This window comes from Condylostylus longicornis, unplaced genomic scaffold, assembly GCF_029603195.1.
Source record: "Condylostylus longicornis isolate FDR11 unplaced genomic scaffold, ASM2960319v2 ptg000022l, whole genome shotgun sequence".
NCBI classification, from domain to species: Eukaryota; Metazoa; Arthropoda; class Insecta; order Diptera; family Dolichopodidae; genus Condylostylus; species Condylostylus longicornis.
Window position 1 is genome coordinate 4,923,625 of NW_026577991.1, and position 22,375 is coordinate 4,945,999.

General features: G+C 24.5%; 1 protein-coding gene across 2 annotated transcripts in view; it reads left to right on the forward strand.

Moving 5' to 3' along the window:
* The first annotated feature begins 1,833 nt into the window (after positions 1 to 1,833).
* LOC129606790 (adenylyl cyclase 78C) overlaps positions 1,834 to 22,375 on the forward strand; it is a 98,415-nt gene continuing 77,873 nt past the window's right edge. For both annotated transcript variants that reach the window (XM_055517345.1, XM_055517349.1), the window contains exon 1: positions 1,834 to 1,911. The gene's annotated coding sequence lies outside the window, so the exon portion shown is untranslated. The remainder of the gene's footprint in view (positions 1,912 to 22,375) is intronic.

Sequence of the window (22,375 nt, forward strand, 5' to 3'; positions counted from 1 at the left end):
TACTCATATACAATTCCAAAAGCAGTTATCAATAAAGTTGTTATTTGATTAATATATACGCTGTTATTAGTATATGTGATTCCGTCGGTTATCTAATAGTTATTCATTTCTACAATCGTTCTTGTTGCCAGACTTTGATGTAAAATTTTCCTCGAAGCTATGTCTTCTTATTATATATAATTTTTTGGTAACCGCAGGATTAGAATGTATTTCGAAACCTTCCCACGGTTCCTTAAACCAATAATTCCCACTCCGCTTCTACAACTTCTGCCTAACCTTAGAAATCAAAGTTAAGACGCACTCTATTGTAAATATTTTTTCTATATCATGCGGTAAAACAATATTCTCAATTAATAATTCAATTTCATATTAAAAAAACAAGACATTTTTCTTAATTTCAACTATCGAAAACAAATAAGTATCCGTTTCGACTCTTTTTCTCTTTTGTTTTTTTATTTATTTATAACAATCCTTTGTGTAATTATAACGGAAACATTATAAAATTAATACATCCGTATCCTTTGACAAAAATACAAAAGCCTTTTCTATACTGCGTGCAAACATACATGTATACCTAACCTTAACTCGTATTGTTATATTGTAACACACAACAACAACAACGACAAACACAAATACAATAAATTTATAGCAACATTTTTTCATTATAAATACTTGGTTGATTAAATGGTTATTTGGCTTGTGAATGAATAAAAACAAAATTGAAAACAAAATAAAAAATAAAAAACAAATAAAAACAAAAAAAAAAACCAGTATAAAAGTAAACATAAACAAAATATAAAAATAAACTATTGAAAGCGTAAATCTAGAAGCCGGTCAATTATACATACAAACGGCAAGGCAATTTCTCTACCTTTATTTTCTTTTTAACAACACATTTAAAAATCAAACAACAAAATATTATTCACAAGCTTTTATGCTCTTTATTTATGTTTACAAAGCTAATATGTACATACAAACATATATATACACAAGAGAAGAGACAGAGGAGAGGATGTAGTCAAAAAGAATAATAATAAATAAATAAAATAATAATAAGAAAAATTAAAGAGCAATAATACGGAAAAAATGAAAAAGCTCTCAATTTTTACTAATTTTTGCAGTTTAAATGTCTATAAAGAAAGTTTACAAACAATAATAATATTGCAGCTACATTTCTGCATTGAAATTATATTCCTACTCTAAATTGTTTCTATACACATTAAAATTTGCAATATTGTTATATATCAACATTTACTCTAATTCTAATATAAATTTTCAAAAATATTTGTGTAGCAACATTTCTCTTTTTACTCATTCTACATATTAAGAAACATCATACATAAACGGAATTAATATTTATTTAAAGATTAGTTTGTTTATTACCGTGGTCGGATTATGTTGTATAATAGCGGGGAAAATTTTTTTAATTGTTATAAGTACCGTGAATACTAACAAATGTCAAGTGTATAATACAATTCAATAAAAATAATGATAATTCAAATTTTAATTGTATATTCAAAATATTAAATTAAAAGTGTAATTAAATTATTGGTACATATAGCTAATTAAAATATTATAGTATATTAAATGAAGTGTTTTATAAATATATTGATTTTATTTAAGTAATTAAAAAAAAAAAATATTTATTCAAATTTCAAGTTTTCATTAAATTTTCAAAAGTACTTAATATAAAAATTCTGAAATTTTTTAATCAATTATGTAGTGTTTTTATTATTAAAATAATCGAGAATAATAAAATATTTAAAATTATAAATCTTATAAAAAATTTATTAATAATTAAAATTTATAATTCTTAAATTTCATATTTTAATATTTAATAATAAATTTAAGTACAGTAAAAATGAAAAAAAATTATTGTGAATTGAAAAAAAAGGTGCTTGTAATTAAAATGTAAGTTTTTGACAAATTTTAGATTAAAATTTTCTATTATTTTTATTTGATTTGATGGGGAAATAATGTTGAAATTTTGGTGGAAATAAGCTGTAAATGATTTTGAATGATTTTACAGCACCTTGAGTTGCAAACATTTAAGATTTTCAAGCATTTATTAAATTTTTCAGCTGTTTTACTTTATGATTTATATATGAGGGTCTTCTGTTCTTTTTGATAGTTTTTAGTAATTCTAGTTGCAAATATTTTAGAGCTTCTGGCAGTTTTTAAATATTTTAAGAGTCTATTGTTCATATAAATATTCTTTAAGTTTTTTTAAGTTTAAGTCTGATAAATATAACAAGTATTATACTTTAAACAGTGGAATTTATAGTATAAAACTTCAATTTGTGTGGGAGCAGAGTTTGCATTTGTTATATATAGCGGAATACATTATACATGTAATAATATACATTTGTGTGTACTTACACTTTTTCAACAAATTTAATATTAAAAAAGTTATTTATAATATACAATTAAGAGTATATCCTGTATTGAAATCTTATCAGTATATTAAAAATTTCATGTTATCTTATACAGTGATTTCAATTTTTATTAAAAATTTGAATATTCAGAATATTACAAAATTTTTTTGTTGTTTCATCTTATCAGTAGGTATCGATTTTAATTTTCAATAAAATACACAATATATTTGTAATTAAAAGATTAGGAAATAGATAATAATTATTTTTTACTCATATGTAAATTCCCAACTAACTACTTAAGTAATATGTTCAAAAATGTTAAGGATTTTTCCCTTCAATTACCCGACAAACAATTTTCAGCTTTACAAACAAGCGCAGCTTTAAGACGACATCCAATTAGAAAGGGAACAGATTTTAGTCTTATAATGTCTTGTGACTTATAAGTAAGAGCGTAAATGTGCGATTTAAAAGTATACTCGGTAATTTTTTAAGCAAAATAAATGTAAGTGTTCGATTATGTTTTGTTTGTCGCGGGTTAAAATTTCTGTTAATTATATAAGTATATGGTACAAAATTATTAATTAATTTTGTATTAATTATTAATATTTATAACGAAACATTTACAAACGTTTATAATTAACTCAATTTTAATTCAATTAGGTCTATTTTTTTTTTAAATTTTAAATTTATTATAGAATTCAATGAAACACCTAATATATCAAATAGATTTACGATTTATGTTCATATGTATGTATATATATATATATATATATAAATTCGAAATAGTTTGTTAATTACTTGTCAAAATTAAACTAGAAAAAAAAAATAACTTCTATGATTCAATAACTAGTTTTTTATTAGCGTCAATTACTAAAAAAAAAAAACGTGTTATAATTCTCTAATAAAAGTTACTATTTTTAACAAGTTATATAATTGAGTTAAATGCTAGTTGGATAATAACTAATTAAATATATTATTGGTAAAATAGTTTTAAAATGAATCACAAAACTATGGATTGGAAATTTTTCTAGTTTAAACAAAAAATTTAATTTTTCTTTTAATTTTTCCTGTTAAAATTTTTTTTAAACAGTGTGAAAAACCAATTTACTTTGGTTTTTGCGTTGAATATATTTTTGCTTCATAATTTTATGGTCCGATGGTCATTTTTTTTAATGGAAATCTGAAATTTGTGTTCATATTTAAATTTTATGGTAATCGTTACCTGTACAACATAAAAAAAAAAGTAGAAAACAAATCGAAATTTCTCAATCATGTCATAAGGATAATTGGAATAAATTAATCGGTATCAAAATTTAAAATTAAAAATTTCTAGAATAAAAAACTAATTTAGATGGCAAAAATCATCCACATTAGTGTGAAAGACCTAAAAATAAAATTTAATTGGAAAAGTGAACAAATTATTTTTTAAAACAAAAATTCAGAAAATCAAACTAGAGATCAGTAAATAAAATCTACCTCCCCAATCCGAACTACGTATATTATAATAATAAGATTAACTGTATATATATATTATGATTATTATAAAGTAAACAAGATTTGATCTAACTGTAAAGATTTCTAATTCAGTTGAATTATTCTTATTAATATATTTACATTATGGTATGTCATTATTATTGCATATATTTAGGATGAGTACAAAATTAAAAATTTATGAAACAAAACAAACAAGCAAGTTACTTATTTCTCGCGCATACTGAATTCAATAAATTGTTTAAATCGTATAATATGCTGTGTATGAAGAGAGTAAGACTGTGTAAGACTTGATTGCTTTAGACATAAATTAATTTTAAATGGGTAGCTCTTTCAGAAATTTATGATAAAATTAATACCTCGATATTGCAAATACCTCAAATTAATATTTTCTTGGCAATTATAATACTTTTTATAAAAAAAATATTTCACAACTTATATTAAATTACATATTATGTTCCTTAAACTATCCATTGTGCTCTTGTAATTTGAAAAAAGAAAAACGGAATTATTATTGAATTTAGCTTGTTAATTTTTTTTTTGTTTTTTTTAGGTTTAAGCTTATTTAGCATAAATTTTATTGTATACCCCACAATATTGAGTTATATTTTTAGTTTAGTAATTTAATTTTAGATATTGTTAATATAATACATTTGTAATATAGTATTAACCATTGATTTCCAAAATACAGTAATACGGTAATAATAGACAATTCAGCATTTTATACTGCATGTAAGTCTTACTGCATTTTATAAGTCATGGATAATGCATACATATATATTTAATATTAAGATATCAAATATAATAAATATATATAATTATTTAAAAAATATTATTTTGTCAAATTAAATTTGAAAAAACGGGGAGTAGATATAAATTATCTTTCAAAACAAAATTTGTGTTCTTGAAGGAGAGTAAAAGTTTTGTAAACGCAAATGCACAGACTGTAAGGGTTAAACTTCCATTTACAATGTTTTTGCTCGTAACCACAGAAATATTCATAGAAATTTTTTTACATTTAATTCTTTTAATATTGAATTCTTATTCACATCCATATTTAGTATGATACATTTAATATAATTTAAGAACTACACTTTTGCAAAACCCAAAATTACTGCAATTTTTTTAAAGAAATAAATTCAATCTATAAAAATTTTAAATTCAATTCAATATTTTTTTTTATAATACTATAGAAACTTGCTTGTTGATTATTATTTTTGGTAATTTTATCTTTAAAATTGTTTTCTTAACTACTTGATATGAAATTCAATTACCAATTTAATATAATAAAAATAATAAACATTATCTAGATCTGTAAAATTTTGTATAATTTTCATACTTAATATTTAATTTAAAGATTTTTTGTTTTATACTGCTTATAATTGCTTTATAAGATATTTTTTTCATGTACATTAAACGTGTTCGAAATTTTCTTATATCTAAATATGCAACCTAAATTTCTAATAAAATTTCTCTACATACTTATAATATTATCTTCTTTTTAGAATCTGAATTTTTGTTTTTTTATTCAATATCTATCCAATTTGAAAATTAAAACCTTGAAACTTTTTTTTTTTGTGAAAATTTAACTTTGTTAGAGAATTTATGCTACTGCATACTTGTATCGTATACAATATGAATTTTTCTTATAATATGGGAAACATACAATTGTACACATATTATAATTGCATATATACAAGTAAGATGTGTTGGAATTCTTTTGTTGTATTGGTCTCTCTCCCTATACTTTGTGAATATAAACGAGAATAAGAATAAAAAAAAAAGTTTTCATACTTTTAATGATTTTAATATTTTTTGTATTGTTTCAATTCCTTGTATATGCAACTATTATTTTTATTTTCTAAAAATATATTTCTTAATGAGTTTGGAAATGAATGTTGAACATTTAATGTACATACATGCTTACATATACTATATACAATATGATAAAATACGGAAATGTGAGAAAGAAATTAAAAGGGGGACAAAAAAAAATGAGACATTAAATAAAATATTATAAAACTTGTAAAAAGGACTCTTAAAGGATTCTATATGAATATAATTTGTGTGTGTAAATATATGAATATGTTTGGATTGTATAGTGAGGATTATTTCGTTGGTCATTCGAGTATTAATCTGATACCAAGATATATTAGATATAACAAGAAGGAATAGCAATAAGTAGAACGGCATTTAAAAAAAAAATTGGGTCAAATAAAGTTTAGTATAATTATACTAAGAGGTACAAATTATGTGAAATATCTTCTAGGTATGTGTGTGTGTTTATTTCTTTAAGACATTTCTGAACAATAATTGTTCTAATCTATAATAGTATAAGGAGAAATGATTTAAACGGCAAAATAAGGATAAAGAAAATCACTCAAAAAATCTCATAAGCAACTTATCAAATGTATACCTCACAAACAATTAACTATATAAACCTTAACTACGATTTACTTTAATTATTTTAATTAATTAAATCTTTGAGCTTATAAGTATTAATTCCAAGCTTGAGACAAAAAACCAACACATTATTAATAATGCCATCCTTTAGTAAGTACCGAAAATATCTCTCCTTCGAACTGCAAATATTTTCCGGTGATACGTATCGGGTTTTCTTCCTCATAACCTGAGACTGGCGTTTCGAATTTACTACCTCATTTATTGATTATGTAAAATCGATTCGAAGTGCAATTGAAAAACGAAGAAAAACGATTGAATAGCAGTATTTGATGGCGTCCTGATTTGTCAATATTCTTTATTATTGTAATTTTCTAATCTAATTGCTCGATAATCTGTTTGTGTTTCACTAGAGTACTTGTATAAGACGAGTAAGTAAATTGTTCGTAGTAAGTTTATGTGTTACTACTCATGATTTAAAATTGAGGCTCAAAATTCACTAGAGATTGGTCAATTTGAGTTTGGAGTAACAAAATAATAGTGTGCTTTAATGGTATTTGGGATCTAGAGGAAACAAATCTGGCAGTTATCACATTGAACTAAATAGTAGTTAACATTTTGAAATACCTCAACATAACATACTTCATATCACTTGAGATTTTTAAAAATTTACATAGAAACATACATATATACATTGGTATATTACAATTTATTCCACATGGTTACCATTAAACGGTTCTCATTTAAAAATGAAAATAAAAAATTTGTTATTCGCAAAAAAAAAAGAAAAGAAAAAAAAAATTATTTTCATTTTAATTCAAAAATAAATTTTTCGATCTTTAAAATTTCCGAGAAAAATAATAATAATAAAAAATTTCAATTCCTATCGAACACTTAACCTTACAAAAATTTGTTTTAACCAATCTTTATTGATTTTGTCTATTCTACGGAGCAATGAAATGAATAAGAACGAAACAAATCAAAACAAAAAGTAAAATAAACCAAAAATTTGTAATAAGGAATGCCAAAATGTCATTGCACTAAACTGTTATACTAGCTATGTTAATTTTAATGTCAGTGTGTCACAAGGCAAATTTTTAAAAAAAATTGCAAATTATAATTTGTTTTTCATTTTGTGTTCTTGATGTTAGAATGATTGATTTTTTTGTCTAGACAAACATTTTATTTTTATTCTTGTAAACTTTTCTCTTCTTTTTTTGGTTAATTTGTAAAATCGATTCCCAATATGCAATTGAATAAGTTGAATAGGTTTTATTTATTATAAAAAAAATTGTTCTACAGAAATGGTTTTCATGAGATTATAAATGAGAATGAATTAAAAAGGATTAAGTTTTAAAGGACTATCTGGAAGGTGAGAAATAGAATTTTTTTCGGATATAATTAAGTGGTAATTTGAAGATAATTGGATTTCAAAAAGGTAAAATTTGGAATTATTGATGATAGAATGAAGTGCAAATTTTAATATCTTCTTTGTACTAAGTTACAGTAGAAACTCCTTGATTTTCAAAATAATTAAATTTTTAGAGTTCTCAAGAAAATTATTAATTGTTTGTGTGTTCATAGCAATCATTGCAAATCTAAATTATAGCTGAATACGAATATGTTCTAGAACGGCCCCCTAAAAATAATAAATAATGAATAACGGAATAGAAATAATGACTAAAAGATATTATTGGACTCTGCTAAGGAAAATCTGAAAAAGGAGAAGTATCTCTTATATAGTGCATGCAAAATAAAATGCCACAAATCCGACAAATTTAATATCGATCAAACGAAAAGAACAGCAACAATAAGATTATAAGAGAGGAGAACTTTAAATTAATGAAGAACAACGGACAAGAAGACTAGGAATACAAAATTTTGAATCCTATTGCTTCTAAACATTTACATGAGGCGAATTACACAACAGTTAATAATCTGAATGTTATACGAGAGGCAAAAGAAAAATACAAAAGAGAAATTTGTGAGATTATGCAACTATATACATAGATTGAATAAGAACTACCTTTTGTATGTGGGTGGCGATATTGCAAATCCCTGGCTAAAACCTGCTTTTGAAATATTTTGGGAAAATAATGATCATCGAGGTTGATTCATCCTATTGTGTCGAACATCGAATTTAACATATCACACGATTAACTAAGTTAAAAGCATGTCTGTAGCCTATAAGTAGGCAATAATTATTAAATTTTACATTTCATCTAGAAATTTTCTTTGAAGTTGTAGTTAATTTAAAAAATCATTAAAAATTATCAAAGAATTTGATGTTGACATACAAGTCACTACCAATGCAATTTATACTTCCACTAAATCAAAACTTACCGTTATAGTGAGATCACAACTATGTCGCGTTGTGTAACATTACAATATTTGTTATGATCCTTAAACTTTTATTTTACTATAATTAAGTACTTAAGACTTATTTACTATCGCAAGCTCTTCATAGATTCAAGCACGTGACCTACTTCTGAAAACTTTTTCAGTAATAAAAAATTATTTAATTTTTCAGTTAATCTTAAATTGAAAGCTTTCAAATTATTCTTTTCTAAAAATCTTCAAATTAATTTCTTTCACGTTTTTCATTTTTCGTTCTATTTTTTTTTTGTTTTTAACTTTTAAATACTTTTTCTTTGGGGATAATTTAAGATAACTTACCCTAAGATAAAGAACACTGAAGACAATCCAAAAAAGTTTCAATAAGGTAAAAAGAAAAAAAAATTTTATTCTCATTCTAAGTAAAATTTTAAATAAAGAAAAAAAAAACAAAAGTTTTTAGGACCTTTTAATGAAAACAGAACCCTTTTCTCGTATTATTTTTGATCCTTTTTTAAGTTCTTTATCTGACACTTCTATAAAGTACTTGTATTTGTTTTTAAAGGAAACAAAGGCAAAAAAAAAACAAAAACGTAGTATTTTTTATTTGAACACAAGAAAAAAATGCTAACAAAATAAACTCAAACCTACACACACATACATACAATTTTGTATATATTATGTACAATAAAATGTGACATAGGAAACATTTGTGTCCATATAAAGATTTATGAAGTTGTTTATTTAAAAAATAAGTATATATAGAAAAACTATTTGTATTCCTTCGAGGAGGATCTTAGTCTAGACGCTATACAAAATAAGTACAGAAAAATGTTTTCGTAATAAACTTTAATTTTATTCAAATAATTTTTATTTCACATAATAAATTCAAATACGATTAATGTAGTAGGAAAATATACTTACTTGAAATTTATTAAAATAATTGATTGAGATTGAAATTTTAACGGAGATAAGGAGATAAAACTTTAATTTCTAAGTTTAACTAGGTTTTTTTTTTTGAGAAACTTGTAAATCAAGTTTTTTTATTATAGAAAATCTTAAATTAATTTGGGAATTTGATGAAAATTTTGAATTTTATATTATGTAGTTCGAACTTTTCATATAATATATAAGTAGTAGGGATTACATATAGTATTAAGTACGCTTAACTCTTTCGCTACCTTTCCCCTTTACAGTGGACACTATATTGAGTTGATGTAGCTTGAAAACTATTTGATATTTTTGAAAAATTTCTTCTGCAAAGTTATACAGTATTCAGTATATTTTTAGTAAGAAATCCAATTTAATTTTAATTTCGAGAACGTAGTCGTATTTCGGGATTATAATTGATTTTATGCAACCACGCCATAATTTTTCATTCTCTCTACGATTAAGCACTCTTTGTAATACAAAAATATTTTTCAATTTTTCTACACAAAATTATTTGTATTTTTCAATAATACAAAAAAAAAATTTATGTCTTTCAATTTTAGCTGGATATAGGAAAGGGTTAATTATCTACATTTTATGTGGTTGTAATAAACGTGAAATAAATTGCTTAGTTAAGAAAAACTGATTTCATATGGTTAACTCATTTCATATGTGTTAAATTTTACTTAGAATTAAGAGAATTGTATTGGAAATCTTCATAAAATAATTTTCGGTTAAAATCCATATGAATCCCTTAATAAAATTATTACGATTAAAGAAAATCATAAAGTATTCTAGAAAACCCCAAATGATTTCTTAAATTTTAAGATTTTTTATTTAAATTCATAATGTTAACGTTTACGATTTAAAACATTCCCATATATAGTACTATAAAATAAAATTCATAAAAAATGTATGATTACGTTTTATGCTCTAACCTCATTTCATAGTACTCTTAATCAATTTATTATATTAGAATTTAAGATCAAGCAATCACCATATATTTATTAGCTTATAACAGGAATCCCCAAAAATCCTTTTCCTGAAATAACAAAAAATAAATTATTATTTAATAATCAACTTATTTTTAATGCATTTAAAATTCAGGATTTCTTTCCTCCTACTCTCTCACCCTCAGCCCCATCTCTTGTGGTTTTTTTTTATTTCTCTTGAAATTTCATTCAATATTTCATTTTTAAAATCATATTTTCCTTTATATACGAGTATTGTTCTTTTTTTTTTCAATTCTTTTACACAATAAAAACAATGTGAAACAGGATAATAAAGGAAAATAAAAATAATAAAAAAAAAATATTTAGAATTTTTTGTTTTTTAAATTTGTTTATTATAAATCAAAATGTATATTGAGTATCTGTGTGTATCTCTGTTATATCTCTAATAATAAATATAATAATAAAGTATAATATAAAATTAATCTGCTATAATTTGAGAAATAAAATTCGAGAAAACAAACCTGATGTGGTCAGCACATAACCGCCCGAATCGTGTACTATAAATTCCAATAAATCATGTAAGTCTAACGAAAGTTTTATACAAGACTATCAAAATATTTCTTTTAACACTGAATTCGAATTCTACGAATAAATGTACTTTTAAAATCTTAACATTGTTCTCGTTAATGTACTTTTAAAAATATTAATTGAGTTCGTAGTAGAATTTTAATTTGAAACTCACCCGAAATCGATTTCGGTTATCGAACTCCGATATTTTTCAACATCTTGTCTTGAGTAAGCTTATTATTTTAACAAACAGGGTTGAAATAATTTGAAAAATTTAAATGCTGGTAGTAAAAATCTAGTTGCCTAGCGACTTTATTCAAACTAACCAAGTGACCAGACTAGCATCTCGCTAGACTATTTATAGGAAATTCGATGACATCACAATACTTCCTTTAATAAATTCATTACGATCAGTAATAAAAGATATTACAGTATATAAAATAATATTAGGTTATTCTATATTCATTCTATTGGTTCCAAATCTCATGAATTCAAATTACACATGTAAACATGTGTGTAAAAATCCTCTGATATGGGGTAGATACTGAAAAAACAATTGAACACATTCAAAAATCAATCACGTTACATTGTTTCACTATATGGAACTTTAAAATACTTGTCAGAGCGAGAAAATGGCGGCGGGATAAGGAGACTAAAAGAAAAAGGTTGAAATTCATTTTAAATTTTTTTTTTTTTTGAGAAAATATTAAAGGATTTTTAAATAAATTTAAGTTTATTTTCTTATTTTCATAAATAATTATTAAATTTTATTCAATTTTTATTATTTCAGTTAAGGAAATCCTAAGAAATTATTTTTGGGAAGGATTCAAATGTTGTTATGAATAACCATGTAGAGTTGACGTTTTTATGTACTCGTATATCCTCTTAATATTTAATATTGGATTAAATTGAGTTAATTTCAAAAAAATATTGAAGATTTGAAAATTTTGTGGCAACAAGGTTAAAAATTTAATCTCTCGGTATGAAGGGTAGAATTTATTCTCGTCGTAGGAGGGGGCGGGGGGTGAAAACCTTTGAAAGAAGTTTATAAATAAAAATATTCGTGAGTACTTAGTATTAAATCGAGTAAATTAAATCGGTTTTGGTGTGGAACCAGTTGTTAACCTTAGTTCATATTAGTGACTGGAAATTGTAGACTAGGTTGTAGACTTGCATAAATTGGAACAATCTGAGGTCTGTTTGTGTAGATTTGAGTATACATGATAAAGATGAAACTGTAAAGCATATTTTCTGCTTTTGGGAAGCATTGGAAAAAGATTAATTAGTTCTCTTGGGGTACTATGTGATGGCATACTCGAACTTGCGGAAGATGATGTTCGGACAAATCTGTAATTTCGAGAGAATTATAGTCCTAGATGGCACTTTATAAACGGTCAAATGTTACAATAAGTCTTTATATGGCTACAGTGACCTGGTCTTAGAAATGAAGTCTGCCAATCCACAAATCTAATCGAATCTAGTGACATGTATTCAAAAGAATTAAGTCGAAGGTCTCAACGCATGTTAGTGTTATTTATATGAGATTTGAAAAAATAAAATAATGACATTAAATTTAAAAAGAAAAAATAAACTTTAAATGAATTTTCTTAGTTTATATTTTGAGTACTTATATAAAAGAAATATGATATTTGACATTGATTCAAAAATACAAAAATTGCAAGAATAAATTTAGAAACGTTCCGTAAATCACGTTCATGTACGATACATGTATTTTTAGAATAATAAGGCAACTGTTTTAGAAAAAGGATAAAATCCGGACATATCAGTTTTGGTTTTTTTTTATGTTTGTTGAAAAAATAGAAATTAATTTGCATATGAAAAGAAAAAGTGTAGAAAGCATTTGTCAAGTCGGTAGTCTAAAAGAATTTATTTCATAAAATTATGGTAATTCATATTCCTTATGGGTTTTTTTTCTATATTACAAATTGGTGTCCCAGAAGCTAACTGAAGTGTATATGTACATACCCAATATGTGGAGATTTACATACACCTATAATCGTATAGATATACACTTGCTTGTTAGCTTGATATGCATTTGAATGTGTAAAACATTGGAATATGCTGATATTAATAATTTTTGTGGAAATGAGCAAAATAAAATGGTTAACCCAAATGTGGTAGATTTTTTTTTTCATTTGATTTTAGATGAATTTTTAGCTGTAGTTCATTTTGTATTCTAGACCATAAAAATTTACGTACGAAGAAACATTTTTGGTTTTCTTCTTTTAAATTTGTGCTTATTTTTTTTTTTTTTGGTTAAAATGTTAAAGAAAAAATCTATTGAAAAAAAAAATTATTTTATAAATTTATTTTTAGAATAAATAAAAATCTAAACACAAAGCAATAGAATTCATCCATATTTTAATTACATATATGATTATTTCAGTTTATTGAGGTAATCAACAGCTGCAGGAATATTACCAAAAAAAAATATAACGAAAACCCTTCAAGAATATCGTCATATTGAAGGGAATATATCCTGATTTCATGAAAATTCAAGTGAAAATACGTAAATCAGAACAAAAAGTATGGCTAGCACTGATTACCGGTCAACACGAAAGCACAATTAGGGTTACATGGAATGCTGCAAACCTAAAATAATATGATATTTACCAAATATATGGAAAATAAGGCTAAATGAAAGTAAATCTGTAATGTGAATTTCACAAATAAAAATTAAGTGAACCGAACCATAATATAGTTTGAATGATGCTAAAATATCAATCCTAGGTACTACTTTGGATGTCAAATTCAGATGGAAAGAATATGTAAAGAAGAAAAGAATATAAATAAAGAGAAAGCTATTGGCTCCTAGGTTGTAGGTCTGGATTGTCAACATACAATAAGCTGTTGATATAAAACCCAATGGTAAAGCCTGTGTGGGTGTATGGCTTGCAGCTATAAGGTTGTGTTAAGCAAACACTTAAAAAAGAAATAAACTTTCCAGAACGAGATCCTTCTTAATATTGTAGGCTCCCCCTGGCTGTGCCATTAAACATAGAGCACATTTGAGACAGCATATAAATGTCAAGGCCTCCCGACTTATATGGGAGAGGGTTTGCAAAAAAGACTGAAGCGAACGAGACTTCTCGAATTAGCCTCAAGTGCCGTGACAGCACCTCCTTGCCTTCCATCACAGAATGTAGACATTTAGATTAGTTTTAGGATTTTATGACCATCCAGGTGTGTTTTAGGTTGGGTTAACGTCCTCCATTATTATCCCCCATTAGATCTGATAACAGGTTGGGTCCACCTATCTTTGTCTTTCGATGATTTTTAACACAAGTATTAACAAAAAAAAAAATATTTACCAAAAGAATACATAAAAAATTCTTGAATGCTGTAAACAACCAAAATAAATAAATAATAAATTCTTGGACAGGTTACTGTCCTTATCAATTAAAATGCTGCATCTGCACATTTTATGCTTTTTGAATTATGTAAATTTAATTACTAAGCATAAAATAAAAATGACAAAGAAATTGAAATAATTTAAATAAATGTTTGCAGCATCTACACACACAATTTGTGACCACATTCATGAAGTGTGAGCGAATTTACATTTGGTAAATGAATTTAATAAATTGCTTTGTTTTTTTTACTGAATAAATTACAATGTTTAAAGTGTAAATAAAGGAAAATGTTGGTTTCAGAATATTTTATAGTTGAATTAACCTTTAAAAAAGAAAATCATGATCTTTGTAATTTGCTTTTTTGGTTGCTCTTTATTAATTATTAATATTTTTACAACATACAAACCACAAAAAAGGAGAAATGTAAAAAAAACTGCACCATTTTAAAAAAATTTAATGGTGATTAATTTAAAAAAAAATTTTTTTTTGGTGGAAAATATTTCACATGTTTAGTTTTGTGTGCTTTTGAATTTACAACGTCTGGTATATTTTTTTATTTAATCTAGGGGGAAGCAGAAAATAGAAGAATTTGATGGCGTCTTTATAATTAGTATACTTACTCTGGTAAATCATCATGACTCTAACTGTGGGCACAGGCTGATATTATGTTGGGAAATATGAACCTTTTGCAGTTTACAAATTGTGGCAGCATTAAATCAGATTGCAGTTTAGATTGTTATTAGTTTAAATCCTTACACTTTCATGATCATTGGTGTTCTATTTGAAAATGTGAATGAAATTTATTCATATAAAATATTGTTTCAGCAAAATTACGATATATGCCTCACTGCAATGATAGCAATGGACTTTAATTAGAAAGAGGTAGACCTGCAATTTGACTTTCAAAGACATGTAGAAGTACGGTTGTATCTTACAGGATATGAAGTCCAAAAGCAGCCGCGGACTAATTTTTATTTATTATATAAGCATGTCAATGTCAAAGATCATGTCAATGTCCTCTCTCATAACATTTGAAGAAAAGTCTACCATGAATCAAGGTTTTCAATCTAATTAATTCATGAAAAAATGTTCTTCTTTAGTTAGCAAATATGCAAGTAACGTAACTGTAGAGAATATTTACCGTTAAAGTTGTAAAAATTGCTTGTGTAAAAAATTTATAAAATTGTTCTTCTATACATTTATGAATAGTTCATAAGAAAACTTTAAAGAGGGACAAAAAAATTGTAAAATTAAAAGCATTTACATTTCTTCTTCGTCCTCTAAATATTTACTTCTTCATCCCTTAATGGAAGTTTAAATATGTAAAAATTTTTACAATAGAAATTTTTAAAAATATTCCAGTATATGTGCATAATTTTACTCTATACTTATGTGTTGAGTGGTTTTTTTTGTTTAAATGGAATAATTATATAACCTTGGCTATAATATATGTATATTATAAGCTTATAGGTATAGTTATTAATTTGGATGGAGCTTCATTATCATTTTTATAGCAAATCGTAGGTACTTATGCGTGAAAAATGAATTTTAATTAATGCGTTCCCTTCCATGTCCTTCTACAGTTTGATGTGCGAAACGTTTTCAATTATTTTTCATAATTATCTGAATAAAATATTAATTTTATTTTTTGGATCTAATGTATGCTAAGATTTTTGTGTACCAATAGTATTGAAAAACTTATATAACATTTTAATAGAGCATAATTTTTGGAAATATTTCAAGATTCAAATTTAACAATATTTATATTGGATTACAATAGAAAGTATTCGATAAAAAAAGCATTAATTCTACAATCACATTAAGAATAAGCTAATACTGTGTGAGTCTATTAAAGTTAAATTTAAGATGGGAGGCCTATTTATAATATACTTGAGAAATCTTCATATAATGTGATAAAACTTTTAGAAAGATATAGCTCATCCTTTTAAACGAAATTCAGTGTATTTCTAAATAGGATTTTCAAATATACCTGTTCACGTGTAAATGTGATTGGAAAAATTAAAATTAAATCGCGGTTTTCCATAATTTTATTATTCATATTCTTCCATTTTATATAATTTTTCCTAACAAATTTATGTGAGAGAAATTCTTACATTAGTGTAATCGATCGTATAAATAGAAACGAAATAAATTAATGTCACAACTAACAATAAAAAGTCTATGGTTCGTTTATGCACTATTTCACACATTCGGCAGTGTATTCAATTTTAATAAAATTTTTAACTTTACTTAACGAAAATTAGCTTTATAAACATCTTTACAACATGTTTGAAATGCTTTGCAACATGTTCGAGACGTAGAATTTTTTCTTCTAATTGGGATTGAAAAAACTTAGGTATGAGTGTATTTACCTTTCAAAATGGCATGGAACAATATGAATTGTAAGTAATGACTCAGTTTATCAATAATTCACATTCTCATTACATTTAAATTACTACTCCGCATTTATTGTTGTATGTAAATTCAGATGTTAAAAAGGATTTCCTTTCAGAAAGTTTGCACATTTTTAATCAGTAAGTCGTGCCATATAAAATGCCTTACAATTAATAAATGTTACTTCTAGTACATTGCGTAGTTTTCATCTTGCATACACCAATTCCCGCTTTTATTTCTTACAGTACTGATTTTTACAATTTTATGATAACTTTTTATAAAAACAACTAAGAAGGTATATATTTGTTATTTGCTTATTTAAGGATTCATTGTGAAAAAAAAATTTTAAATTCTATAATTCAATTTTTTTATTTCCGGTTGAAAAACATTGATGTTTACAATTTGAAAGCGATTTCATAAGCTATAAAACGATAACACTTTGCTATATTTTTTATGTTATTTATACATACGAGTATTTGATTTTGCTGTAAATATAATGTACTTGAGTAAATTTCAAATGGAAGTGATAAAATAAAATCAATATAAGTTAAATGTTCTTGTGCTTTTGTGAAATATTAAATTGTATCATGGAAATCTGAAATCGTTTACTTTTCAACGAGAAATTTTGCAAAGGATTTGATATGATGTACGCTTTCATATATGGATTGGAAAACATGTGTGAAGCTTGTGGCTCAAATGTGTACTTGTTTGTGAAATTAATCTGTATCTAGGTAAATTGAATAAGGCTGCATGATTCTTTATAGAACTCAAAGAGGTTACGATTATTTAAGAGTTTCCAAATAAACAATTTCAAAAATGCCATTTAAAGTTAATTCGAATTCGATTAGTGAATTTTCGAAAATTCACTAATCGAATGTTATTTGAATTCGCTGTATTATAAGTTTTATTTTTCAATCATACTCATACTTAAAGATTTCATGCAAACTGTATTAAAGCAGATAAACATGTCAGTACAACTGCTTATTACGAGTATTGTAATTATTATTCTTCCATGTATTTGATTATTTTCTCTTTCTCTCTATTTAGAATATTTTTGAGATAATTCAACATATTCAAACAATTACTTCCTATTCCTCCAATATCACACGTATTGTATGATACCATATTTGTGTTTAAATCATACATGTATCTCTTCAGACGTGCATATATGAAGGTACCTGTGAATATACTTCTTATTATGATGTGAGATAAGTGAATTTATAATTGTGGTAGAGAAAATAATTTCATTGTCATATAGAAAAAGAAAAAATAATTACTGAAAACGTGTTGAAATCTAAATACAACATTTACTTACTTTCTGTACTCTATCGGCTCTTCCCCCTACCAATTTTCAGTATTTCTTTAAATTTTCAAATACTTATGCAAGTAATAATAAAATAAAGTATGTTTGTATCTTATTAGCATCTTAGCTCATTTCAAATCCTCCAATTCCACAGTTGAAGAAACTGAAGTCTTTTATAATATTAAATTTAATCAATTGTTTTTATAAAATTTCAGCATCTTATAAAATTATTCCATATTTCAAGTTGTAAGTAAATAAAAATAAAATTAATATGAGGAAAAATATAAAGCAGATATTCTGAATTTTTTTATGTAAATTTTATTTCAAATCTATTATATAATATGGGAAAATGATATTTTTGATTTAATTCAAAAAAACAAAAAAAAATTTACTTAAGAAAATCCTGACAAAAATAATATGTAAATTATATGAATATATTATGGGATTAAAAATATGAAATATAAAATAAATATAAGATAATTCTTATAACATGGTGTTAGTAAAGAAATGAAAAGTGGGCTATAATGCTAAACAACCGGTATATGATGAAGATAATATGAAGTCTTAGAATGAATTATAGTCAAAAATAGAATTGAATTATTTCACAGAAATATTATTATTCATTCTGTGATTTCAAAGTCTTTCTTTAATATAGGTTCCATATATTTCAGCTATTAAAGAAATCCATTCCATTTCAAATCCGTTCACAGAATCCTTAAAAACAGCAATAGACCTTTGAATAAACAGCACTGCAAGCTGACATATTTTTGCATGTCAGCGATTTTTCAAAAGATTCAATTCAAAACCAAATGATTTCTTTTTATATTTAAAATTTTCCCCGGTAAATATGCAATTTGTTTTTTCTTAATTTTCAAATTAAACTATATATATTTCACTAGTCCCTTAGAATTGCGTTCCAGGCAAACTTACTTCCAAAATCCAGCAGTTTTTTTATATAAATTGCATCCCAGACAAAATATTATATCAGTTATTTAGAAATAAATGTTTGCCCCTAAAAATATGCAATTTTTTTTAAAAATTTGCAATAGCATTATTTTATTCAAAATTTAAGAAATTCTCAACTCTAAAATTGAATATAATTATTTTTTTTTTAAATTTCTAAAGCGTAATGAATTGATATTGGTAATATTAAATTAATTATTTTCTTTTTTCATCAAAAATTTGTAACCGTAATTCGGGTTAATTTTCAATCGAAATTTTTTTTCCGTTCTTTATAGTCTATTTTAGCAACAACACAATAATATTAGAAGCAATCGAAATTATAAGAATGATTACAAAGAAATTAGAAGATCAAAAAAGAAAAAAAAAGAGGAAAATGAAATTTTTGGTGTTTTCTTTTCCTTTTACAAATCCATTTTTTGGTTTAGATTATCCTTTCATCCTTTTTATTTAAATTATTGTGTTCAAATATCTTAAAAAGCTTAGCAAAAAAATGTTAAATTCGCGGAGGATATCAATATATACACACAACACATACAAACATTTATATTTTCTGTTTTAGATTTTAATCTTTAAGAATTCACTAATCACTAAGAAATCATTCCACTTTTCTTCATTATCCTTGTATGTATATATATATACATAGAAATTATTTTGAAAATTATGCTGATGATTATACCCTAAGGATTTCATAAAATTCCATATTCAATGAAAAAAAAGAAATAGAAAACAAATTTAAATGAATAAAGAGCAACAAAAATTATAAGAAAAAAAAATCTAAGTATAATCACCCTTTATTATGTCAGGATTTATATTATTAAATACATACAAATAAAACATTAAAGTAAAATCGATAAATAACATAAAAAAACCTTTTTTTTTTTTGAATGGTTATCAATTTCAGTTGTGTTAGTTGAAATGGGTTTAATTTGAAAAAGATATCAAATGCTTACTTGAAAATTGGAAAATGTTACTTAATAAAGACAGTAAAATTGATAATGCAATAAAAATCTGTTTGTATAACATAAATTTATAGGCTGTAATGAATGATAAATTGGTTCAATTTGTAACGAAATAGGGCGCAAGACGTTTGGGAATGTACAAAACTATTTTATGATTATACAATATTTTCCTTTGATCCTTTGAGCGTAAAGTATAGTTGACAAAATAACACCGGGTAAAGGATTAATACTTTGAGAAACAGAGTAAGAATGAGAGGAAGAATAAGTAAGCTACGGATTTCCATTGCAATTAATTGTGAAAAATAACATGCTTCTCATAAAGGAACTACAACTTTTAGAGGAATGAACACGACTACAATTTTTTTCCTAGATTAAAAGGTTTCTCTTGAAGATCAAATTGTATATAAAAGTAGCTTTCCACGTTAAAGGGTGTAGACGTTTTGTAAATAGTCTCACGGACAACCAGCAATCAAAAACAGTAATCAATAATTTTAAAACTGCTTCCTGTATATTTTTTGTCGCTAAATGTTAAGACTACATGTTTTAATAAATAAAAATGTAAAAATATTCATATTAAATATTTTATTCAAATTATAAAAAGAAATTTCAAAATTTATTTAGATGCAAGTGCAATTCTCTAATAAAGACTCTCACTTCAAGAACTTTATAGGAAAGAATAGTGAGAACCAACAAATTATGTACAACAATAAATTTATTTCTAAGAAAAATAAAAAGATGAAGAAGAAGTAAAAAAACTTATTAAGTATCATTAATTTTACAAATTTATTTTTATAAAAATTTATTAAAATAATTTATTTTTTGTTTTTACATTCAATTTTTTTGTACTTGAAATGAATTTTAATGTCATATGTGTAATATGTCAAATAACACACAATTCAAATAAAATTAAAGAACTTTTCATTCAGCCACGTATACACCCGAACTTTTTGTTTTTCTTATTTTAAAATTTATCACTCACTTATTTTGTTTGCATCAATTTATTGACTTGATTAATGACAGTTTTACAAGTTTACATTCGCATTATACATCATGTATCCATATATGTAAATAAATATAATATGTGCATGTATAAACATGTTTACAATATCCCAAGTAAAAAATTTAAGACTCAATGATTTCTTATGACGTTTTATAATATAAGAATAACAATAGCCATAAAAGAAAGCGACATCTACATAACAGAAGAGTACATAATGTATATACAGATATGAAAATGATGGGAACATAAATAGCTTAACTTTATTCTAATATAAATTGAGTATAAATAGATATATGCACATACCAGGTACATTATGTATGTGGTATATGAAGAAATATATTTATAAAAATAAACTTAGAACGGAAGTTATTTTGTAATTTTCGAAATATTTTTTTTAGTAAATTTGTTACCATTCTTTCAATATTAATAATGTCAAACTCATGAAATTTAATATTTTTATGTTTATATAATATACAAAAAATTCTTTATATTATATACATAGTATGTATACAAGTATTACAATTACTTTTTGATTTTTCTAATTCGGAAAAAAAACTTAGAATTTCATTGATTATTTTTTTATTCATATAATTTTGACATTTTTATTTAATCAAATAATTTTAATAAAATATTCTCATATAGATGGAGCTTTCATACGAATTCAATTTTTATCATAAATGAGTAACTGAGATTATGTCATTTTAATAACATTTGTCAACGTCATTCTAACTTATGCTAATTAAATTATGGTCTACATATAATGTAACCTTTTTCTTTAAATTTTTCATTTAATTAATTTAAGTTAAATAAAATTTAAGATTAACATTTATTTTCAGTTTATTGGAATGCTTTACGAAAATCTGACAGTGAAATTGGGTGATATTCGAAAATTTATATACCAATATTTTGAAAATTAAGAAAAATTGCCTGAAATTCGGGTCAAACAGAAGAACTTAGTTGTTAATATCAGTTCTTTAATGTTAGATCAGTTCCAGGCATTTCCGGCATTGATTTAGAAAGTTTTTCAAATTCTCGTCACTTTATCATTTCATCTGCGTCAATTTTTTTTGTAAAATATAAGAAGCAAAGCCGTACAAACAGTAAACAATTTTGTGTTAAAGTTTTGATAAATTAAAATTTATTCAGATTTTCGATCTTAAACTCTTTCTTTTAATTATTGTTATACACTTTGATTTATGAAAATTCAAAGATTTCTTATTACATACATACATATATAAATTCTTGTACATACTAAATGCCATGATATGCAAATTTTTTTCTTAAAATATTCAAATTTTTTATGTTTTTCGGATTTTGGTAAAGTATTCGTAC